This window comes from Glycine soja, chromosome 19 (genome assembly GCF_004193775.1).
Source record: "Glycine soja cultivar W05 chromosome 19, ASM419377v2, whole genome shotgun sequence".
NCBI classification, from domain to species: Eukaryota; Viridiplantae; Streptophyta; class Magnoliopsida; order Fabales; family Fabaceae; genus Glycine; species Glycine soja.
In genome coordinates this window covers 39033815-39044364 of record NC_041020.1, presented here as the reverse complement: position 1 = coordinate 39044364, position 10550 = coordinate 39033815, and the positions used below count along the sequence as shown (strand labels likewise).

Genomic DNA, 10550 nt, shown 5'->3' with positions numbered 1-10550 from the left:
CTATATAGATGGACTAGACAAAAATTCTACTTTTTGTTACTAAAAAAAATTATGCAGCAATATTTTATTTCAAGTATAAAATACTTAGTGAAAACAAACATATCCTTATCTCTCTCTTTTTGTCTCTCCCTCTCTTAGCTCCCTCTTAATAAATTTAATGCTCGTGCATTTGTGCTCATGTTTCTCCATAATTTGAAAAGAGCACTGAAACTTTATAGTTATGTGTCAGATAAACAATGTATAAGATAAACAATTATGATATAACTTAATGTTTGTTTTATGTTATTCTCCTTGTCTTCATGTGTATCAAATACACCCTATATTTTGAAGATATTAGTTTCTAGTGGAGTTAAGAAATATTACTATATTAGCGCACACCGACAAAATTTACAGTATTTAATTCAATATTTTATCTCAATCTTATTTTTAATGTCAAAATAATATAAGATGTAGTTCTAAATATATATTTTTGAATCTATACCAAAAAACATATTTTTTTAAATAATATACAGTAGAGGGAGAATACGAAATTCCATTAATCAAATAATTAGTTAATATTTTTTCTTTCCATTTATTTTCTCTTCTTCCTTTTTAAAATCCTGAACATAATATTTAAATAAAAACATTAATATTTTTCCCAAATCGAAATTCTCCTGATTCGATTTATGAGGTTCCACAAGTAGGGATAGGAATAGGCTAGGCCAGTTTATAGAGACCTACGACCTGACCTACATAAAGTCTGGCCTGACTTGACCTATTTAATTAAAAGGCTAGGCTAAGACTTTTTTAAAAGTCTATTAAATTAAATAGACCAGTCTTATTAGGCTTATTAAAAAGCCTTATAAGTTTGATAGGCCGACCTATATATATATATATATATATATATATATATATATATATATATATATATATATATATATATATATATATATATATATATATATATATTATTTTTTGGGTAAAATTAATATTTTTTTTAAAAACTAGCAGATTCCATTCCTATAATTAAGTAAAACTTTAATTACAAGATGTGAGTCATGTGATCCTTTATATTTCTCATTATTTTTATTTGTTTTCTTTTTGTTGACGATTCATTTTTCTATTCCTATTAGGTTTTCTTTTTCTTTTATTACGTTATTGTATTCTAGGCAAATAAAAATCATATCCTATCATATCCTATTACATTCCTATACAAAAATCATATCCTATCATATCCTATTATGTTCCTATACAAAAATCATATCTTTTCTCTATCAGGTTTTTTTTTTTTTTTAACTTTCCTATTACGTTCTTAAGCAAACAAAAATCATATTCTTTTTGTTTCCTTTTCCTATTACGCTTCTCTATGTTGAAGTAAAATAGAGGACACAACAAACAAAAACTACATATCAAATAAGAATTATATCCTTTTCACTTCAAGCTTTGATGAAGGTAAAACTTCAAAACCTTGCCATTTTTTCTTTCATCTTGTTATTTTTTTTTTGGTAAAAATAACTAGGAATATTAAAGATTTAATGTGAAAAAGACTTTTAAATAGACTTTTAAATAGGCTACCAGGTCAGGTTAGGCTTTTAGAAAGGTAAGACCGAGTCAAAATAAAAGTTTTTGATAGACTATAGGCTAGACTCAGGCCTCAAAAATTAATCGTAAACTAGACTTAGGCCTTTTAAAGCTTGGCTTGACCTGGCCTATTCCCACCCCTATCCACAAGCAATGCAGTGCCATATAAAATATTAATAAAAAAAAAACTTAAAAATTATATATAGTTAAACGGGGAATTTATAATACATTTTATTATAGTATTTTTATTTCACTTGATATTAGAAATAAATAAATTTTTCTTTCAATATTTATAAAAACTAATAAATACAGAAAACAAGTCTGATAAAATATTTTACTGCTCAGATATCTCCTAATCAAAACAATCAACATCATACAACTTTATTAAGAGATTCTAATATATTGTTGACTTGACACTGGCCTTTCTTTTTAAACGCATACCGCAATTAATGAATCTAAGCTTTGCAACTCATTGTACATAATTAATTGCAAGTAAATGTTAACAAGTGTTCTATTGATATTCTTTAAGGTATTTAAAGTATAAATATTTTTATTGGCAGATGAAAAATTATATTATTCATAATTTTTTTTACATTTTCTTATAATTTAGACAATAAATATTTTTTTTTAATTTTTAATTTATGCTTTAAGGGCACTTATTAACAAGATCGTTGATTGTATTATATTTTTCCCGTCTTTTTGCAAATTTAAAGCACGGTGCTTTTAGATATCCCTCCCTAAAGAGGAAAGATTTGACTTTAGATGAAATCATGAAAAAAAAAGCAAGAAATAACTAAACTGGCAAAGTGGGGAATATTGCGCATATACTTTAATCCTGTGATACACATTCAGATATATCAAATCTTATGTTATTAATAGCTTTTTGTAGGCCCTAAAAGAAAAGTTATGTAAAATTTTATGTTTATTTATCTAACTGTTGAATACATAACAATATGTGTCAACATATAATAATTATAAGTATGTAATCAAAGCAAGCATTGATTTTACTTGTTATTATAATAACAACTACTTTTAACTACATAAAATGCTCACGATTTATTACTATATGCAATAACAAGTGAGATTTTTACTTGATATATACACCTCCTACAACAAAGGATAAAAAAACAACAGTGGATCATATATATATATATATATATATATATATATATATATATATATATGAGCCATGGCTGGTTGCTGACAACATTGAAACCATGCAGTGCTGACTATTTCCATGCTAAAAAGCCAGAATCCCACGCTTCAAATGTTCACTGAAGGCTTTCTTTCTTCTTGAGGGTCATTTGACAAAAATCTAGTATTAAATTTATACATAGATTATGAGTATATGTAAGAAGAGAGACCCTTTATTAGCATAAAGGAGCAGAGCCAAATCCAACGGATCATGAAATTGAGCACACGATGGGAATTCCCTCACGCTCGGAAATCCACAAAAATATTTGTAACATTGATAGTGATGAGTAGTCAAGTCAAGCATGATCTGATGAATACATGCATATGAACATACACTGATCATGTTATGTTTCTGACCTCATGCGATTGCAACATAAACAAACACAGATTTAACAATAGGGAAGAAGGGGGAAGTAGTTGTGTTTCCTCATGTGTTGGTGACAATCGACAACACGGGCACACAAAGTACTGAATCCTTAAAACCCTTCAACAGGAAAATTACCGGAGAAGAAAACAGAAGCAGCAGAAGAAGACATGGAAAAAAAAAGCAGTGCCATGCATTATATATTTATATATATCAATATATGATATTATATTACGACAATAAATATTAATCAGTATTCTTGAAATGTAAGTTAAAAAATTATAAAAAAATATTTTTATTAAAATATGTAAAAATATATTATCTGTAACTCTTTTTTATGTTCTCTTAATTTTAATAATAAATATTTTTAATTTTTAATTTTTAACTAATTATAAGACTCTTGTATTATATAATATTATATAAATTAATTGAAAGAATAACAGAGTGGATTGGATATTGGGGAGACATGGCCGGTGTTGTCTTGTCATATCACCTTCGGTTTTGTCTCCCATATATATGTTACAAAGTCTTGCTTACGTTGCTAAGGCTCTTCCATTTACCTTGTTGCCCTCTTCTCTACTTTGAATATCATATATCATATATCTTATATTAAAGTATACAGATTTTCCTTTATGGAAACATTATTAAACTTACCTTACTTGTGTTTATCTATCTGCACAAACTTAATTCTTCCAGCTGCTTAGCCTTAGACTCATCACTTACACACAAAGGTGGGAAAATAGAGGATATTTCTTTGTCTGCATGCACTTTCCCAGCACAATCAGCTTTTGAGGTCAAATAAGATTCCTTGGCTATGAATCATGTCTAGAATACACTAGACTGTAAGCAATTTTTTTTATCTAGTATTTCTTCATTTTCTTGTCAAATTTGATGAGATTTAAAAAATGTGTAATTACTAATTGATCAGTCGTTTGTGTAGGCATAACCATGTATATCACCAGAAAAAAAAACCGTGTATATCAATGATTAAAATATACAAATGCAACATCGTATATGTTTGACATGAACTTAATTTTTTTTATTAACAAATGTTAATTTATTAAAAAATTAATTTTTTATTAATAAAAAAATTGAACACGTAACTTCTTTTTTTCATTTCCCTTTTTCTTTAATCATTTAACCCATTTTATATTTTCATGATCATAATTATTATTTTGTAGTATGTGATGTGATTCAAACCTATGCATTTTATTATCTGTTTAATTCGTGTCATACAACACCATTTTATTTATTTTTGTACCAGATATTTGTAAAGATGGCTAAATTTATCCAAACCCTTAAGACAGTTACAAAATATTATCAACGAATATGTTAATATTGCATTTTTTTTTGTAAATATAAATGCACATTGCCCAATACTAAGATTTTCTTTTCATTAGTGATTAAGACATAAATATGATGAATTCTGACAACTTATTTGAGGCAAAAACAAATATAGTAGTGAGACAAAAACATTATAAAAAAATAAAAAGACTGTAAAAAAACTGAGTTTGATAGAAACACAGAGTAAAATATTTTACATTATCAATAAATTAAAAAATATTTTTTTTACATGATTTTAAAGATAAATATTATAAAATTAATGAATTTATCATATATGCCATTTTGTAATTGAATAGTAATTTTACGCACAGCCGGTTGTATATACTGCTTTCACAAAACATTACTATAAAAAAAATTCATGGATAAGTTTCTTTTTAGAAAATATATATGTATTAAAAAACTATATGTTCAACATAGATTGAAAATTAAAGATTAAATTAAAATTATAATAAACTATTTGGATTTAACATCATTATTTGAGTGGATTGGGAGTCGCGTATAAAACCTTGCATGTATAATCAAGATAGATACCAATTTAGTGAATCTCTTTTTTAATTGGTGTCTGACCAATTGAGTCGCATATAACTAAATAAGTATATATGAATATTTAATTAAATGATATAAAATTGATCAAAATATTCCTTAATTAAACTAAATTTATAACATTAGCAATTATTTTCTATAATATATTTATTCTTATTTAGTTCAATTTATGTAAAGAATGGATAAACCATGTTAATAAACAAGCCAATTAAAGTTAACTAAATTTAGTCATTAAAAATTTGCTTAACTAGATCACATTTGTCAATAACAAATATCAAGGATTTAGTAATTAATGGGGTGTTTGATTTGATTGTTTTCTGTTTTCATTTTCACTGAAAATAGAAAATGATGATGAAAATGTGTTTGGTTGAATTTCTGAAAACATTTTCAGTGAAAATGAAAACAGGAAACAATCAGAAAATGAAAATAATAGGGTGTGTTTGATTTGCATTTTCATTTTATGTTTTCATTTTTTGAAAACTGTTTTCATTTTTAAAAGATTAGAATTCTGAAAATATGTTTGGTTTGACTTCTTGTTTTATGTTTTCATGAAATAAAAATACTGAAAATTTATGATATATTGACTTCTTGTCTTTTTGTATTTTTAGATTTGCTTAAAATTACATTCATTGTCACCACAATTTCATTTTACCCGAAATGAGGTTTCTGTTCTCAACTGAAAACCCTGAAAACGAAAATTTATTGTTTCCTGTTTTCATTTTCACTGAAAATATTTTCAGAAATCCAACCAAACACATTTTCATCACTGTTTTTTGTTTTCAGTGAAAATGAAAACAAAAAACAACCAAACTAAAACACCCCCTAAAATTTCGTTTTCAGTATTTTCAGTTGAAAACAAAAATCTCATTTCGGGTAAAATGAAATTATAGTGGCAATGAATGTAATTTTAAGCAAATCTAAAAATACAAAAAGACAAGAAGTCAATATATCATACATTTTCAGTATTTTTATTTCATGAAAACAGAAAACAATAAATCAAACCAAACATTTTTTCAGAATTCTAATCTTTTAAAATAAAAACAAAAAATAAAAATACAAATCAAACACACCTTAATTAACTCACATCGAAACGATTCAAGCTAATCCGGAGCTCCTTAGAAAAGAGAAATATATAGTTAGCCAAGGAATTAGTATTTGGCTACCAGCCGAGGATACCCCAGTTCATCCAAAAAATAATTGTATAGTCCAATATCTATGTACTTCCATGAGAGGAGAAAAAGAAAAAGAAATATACAACAACAACAACGTCTTATCCCACTAGGTGGGGTCGGCTACATGGATCAACTTCAGCCATAATGTTCTATCAAGTACCATACTTCTATCCAAACCATTAATTTTTAGATCCAGAAAAAGAAAAAAAAATATGATAATGGTAAAATATTCCAACTTTTTAATCAAGAAATACGTACAACAAAATCTATCTTAAGCTAAGTTTACAGTTTGTTTTTTTATATGTATAAATTGTATGTGGGTTTGAATAATTAATTTATACATAAAATTTACTTTTTCAATCCACATAAAGTTTTATATACAATCTTGTATATAAAACTCATCAAAGTTACCCCTTAATTTTATTACTAGTTTCTTTTTTATTTTTAAATTATACGTGTGTGCCTCAAGCCCCTAATCCTTTTACGTGTGGACCAAAAATATCCTTCATTCATTCCAACATTTTTTTATCTATACACATAAAAACATGAATTAAACCCTCTGTCAACATGCTAAAAAACCCCACTATCAACTAATTTGTCGACTTTTATTAATATCATTTTTTAAGATACTTAAGACAATATATCAGCTATAAATTTGTATCTGCAAAAATTATGTGATGTTTGTATCCATTAACCTTTCTTACAGTATTGACAATTTGGATTTTGACAAATTTAGTGAGTAGCATGAAAATGAAACGTAAATGACTATAAGAATATGCCATTTCTTTTGGATTCATTCTTCTTCTTCCTTCTTTTTTTTTCTTTTCAATTTATACATTTATCTCTAACCTATGACAGCCAAGCTTGAAGTAGAGGAGAAAAAATCCTTTCTGTTCACAGATAAACTCAAAGTCGAGATAGAAAAAATAATAATTAAGGAATAACATAGCTAAACTGAAAATGCAGACATTTATAGCATACACACACATTGCAATGCTGGGTTAGGCTGGCCCATGGGAGGCCCACACTTTTGAGTCGGGCTGTGATGCTTAATTTAATTGTGATTTTTTTTTCTAACTCAACCTAACCATCTATGGGTTGCGGATCAAATTATGATCATTCATGAACTCAATTTTCTTTTAAATTCAGCTCTTGTTTATTAACAAGAGGAATGATATAATATTAATTTTAATTATATGTATAATATTTATAGAAAATAAACATTATTAAAAAAACATAAGATTTTACTTTTTTATTTTTCAGATTTCTTGCTAGCGGCTTGTCTTTCCACCTACCAAAGAGTATGGACAACTTATGTGGGACTAGTAAATATTTTGGGCCAATTAAGTTATAGACCAAAATAACTTTGAACTTAAAACTCATTTTGTATGGGAATAATTGGGCAACATATCAAACTCGGAACTCAACCTATTTTGTCATCCTACAATGAATCAAACTACTAACCCATGTGCACTTAAATAGGCAGATTTTAGATCCACATGACACGTGACAGAGTGACAGGTTGACACATTAACTGTCAATTTAATCGTGCATGATACACAGTGCTTAGAAACTTCTCTATCACATGATGAACAAAGCACATGAGAAGAACTATACAAAATTATAGTGTTGTTAATAAGAAAATTTCTGCATGGAAAGTCAAATTGCCTCATGCGATTGTCTTGGTGCAGATCACGCATATTTTCTACATCAAACAATCATTTTTTCTTTTAAGTATTTAAGATAGTTGTATATTGAAAATTCAAACTAATAATTATCTAGAAAACATCCATTAATCCACACCCTCGATGTTGCCTCACGCAATTGCCCTAAAGTCTATGTAACTGCACATTACAAAATTTTTTGTGGCTGCACCCTTATTGATAGTTGTTCTCTGTCGTAGTAAGTGAGCATGGCTAACAAACTTTAGAAGAATGGTATTCTGAAAAAGTAAAAAGTCGATGACTAGAATAGATGGCACTTGTGATAAATGAAGAAGTTCAGTGAAAGACTTGATGAATCGTGCTATCTATTCTTAAAACTTGTGGATAAATTCGGAGCATTTATAAAGCCCGTGACATACAGTTTTATGTACCCTTTTGATCTCACATATGTCCTCTCTTCATAATTTTAGATCAGTAGAGGCAGAATGAATTAGCTACAGTGTTGCAAACTTTCAATGGCATATGCCTTCACATAATGACTATTGATAATTTGCTTTAAAAAGGATATATTCCTGGAATGTGATGTGCTAGGAAGGAAGGACCGTGTAATGAGCAATGTTGTAATTTGTATGGCTATATGTAATGTCAGGAATCAGAAGCTTCCATAGGATACCATTTGGGGAAAATCTAGATATCTACACGATGCATACAATTTTATTCAGGAATAATGTATAACCTTAGAGAATGCAGAAAAATTGATAAAATAATCGAGAAATCATTGCCACAAATCACACATGGCTATTAGAGAAAAGGCAAAGTTTCAAGAAAAAAAAAAGTTAATTACTACTTAGCTACCTCTTTATAAACTCAGTTAAATTGGTACCTACCACCACCAAGCACTAGAGGTGTTCCTTTTCATGCAATAAGAATTGGAAGCATTTTTATATGAACTGAAATGGCCAAGTGTTAGAAACCATGACACACGTTACTCTGCGAGTCCACATAGGAGAGATTCAATAAAGCACCGCATTAGCCCCACATTAGACAGTTTTAGTAAAACAAAAGGCTTTATATACCTAAACGCTGAGAAGTTTGGTCACGACCTTACTTGAACAGGATCTGTTCTATAGGCTCGTACCTCTGTGTCCTTGATTTCTAAGGAGACAGGAACCTACGGCTGGTGGATGAATCAAGACCCTGTGATCAGAGCGTGATTAATGGCCTGAAGGGCTTCTCTTAGGAGGAGGTTCCCATCTTTGGGCTGTAGATGATCGTTCTCAGGCATTATGTCTGGGATGGTCGCACGGTTGTCTGACAGACCTTAACATTTTTTCATCATTTTGTTTTGAAAAAAAAATTGAGAAAGGTATTGCATTGGATACCTCATTAGACCTGGAAAAGTTCTGTTTGTTAGCGTGCGAGCTATTGCAAATTTGCAATGTTATGACACAATTGTTTTTTTGAGTTTAGTGGTGAACATGGTTTGTAGAGAAATACACAAGTGTAACCCTTACCCTTAAGTTGTTGAGTTTCCTTGTTCAAAGGACATGAGATCCTTACTCCATGCTGGTCACATTGCAGTTGTTCAATGAAATGGCTCAAGAGAAAGTACTTTGGCATGAGTTCAGCAGAATAAGGCTTTGGATTCATATCATAACCATTTGAAATCATGGGAGATGCCACGTTCAAAGGCTAAAATGGAATTTAACAATGTTCAACAGGCCAGGTGGCACGGCATGCCTTTGTCAAGTTTCTCAAAAAATAAAATTTTATTTTAAAAACTCAAAATGATACTAAGAAATCTGAAATAAGTTTCTGTTTTTTTGCTTGCTTGTTTTTCTTCGTACAACATCCCTCCCCCATACCTTCGCATAGCGAAGAGCCTTTGGACAATGGGGTACGAAGTTTTTTTTATTGTAAATTAAAATTTTCTATAGAACTTTCTTCAATCCTAATTTAGAGATGCATAAAACCAAAGATAGCAAATTAATAATAAGCTCTGTCAATTCTCTACAACAAAAATATAGGAAAGATGGATTTTGTTACATGCACACAATAAGGCACTTCAAATTTCAACCTACGAGGCTCCAAAGATACAATGCAAATCCAACTTCTTAAGGGTGAATATTTTAGAAAAAAAAATTCAAAAATAAATGAATTAGGGAGACCCAGTTCTAAGTGCATTGCCTAGATCAGCAATAAGATCATTCACATCCTCAATCCCATATAATATACACAAGATCTTTAGTTAAAACTTCTGGCCTCACGAACTACTAGGTATGCTGATGAGGGACTTCACACTCCCTGCCAAAAACCAAAAATAACAAGGTCAATACTCAACAGGGTCACGCTGAACCTCTCCATACAGTTAATTATTCACAAGCACACATCAAAACTGTGTAAAGCAATGTTCTAGAAAACTAAATTAACAGCGGGGTTAACCTCTCCAAATGGAAAAACCAAGTGTAAGAGTCCAAATCTTATACCCCTAAATGAAAAAGACAAGTTTTTATTTTTTATTTTTTTTAGTTCAAAAGAAAATATTAGGATGCAACACCGTAGCATATCATTGTGGGTCATGTATTTACAAAAAGTACATCATAATTCATCAACCATGAATTACTCTACTCTTCCAATAATCCTTCAGAATTTACCATTCTACAGATGCTCAGCTTATAACAACTTAACGGTGTAATGTTTGAAATCAAA

General features: G+C 29.1%; 1 non-coding gene across 1 annotated transcript; it reads left to right on the top strand.

The window, feature by feature from the left end:
* The first annotated feature begins 8939 nt into the window (after positions 1-8939).
* Positions 8940-9162, top strand: LOC114401087. Its single transcript, XR_003664200.1, has one exon. It is a non-coding gene; the product is annotated as a small nucleolar RNA U3 (small nucleolar RNA).
* Positions 9163-10550: the final 1388 nt, after the last annotated feature.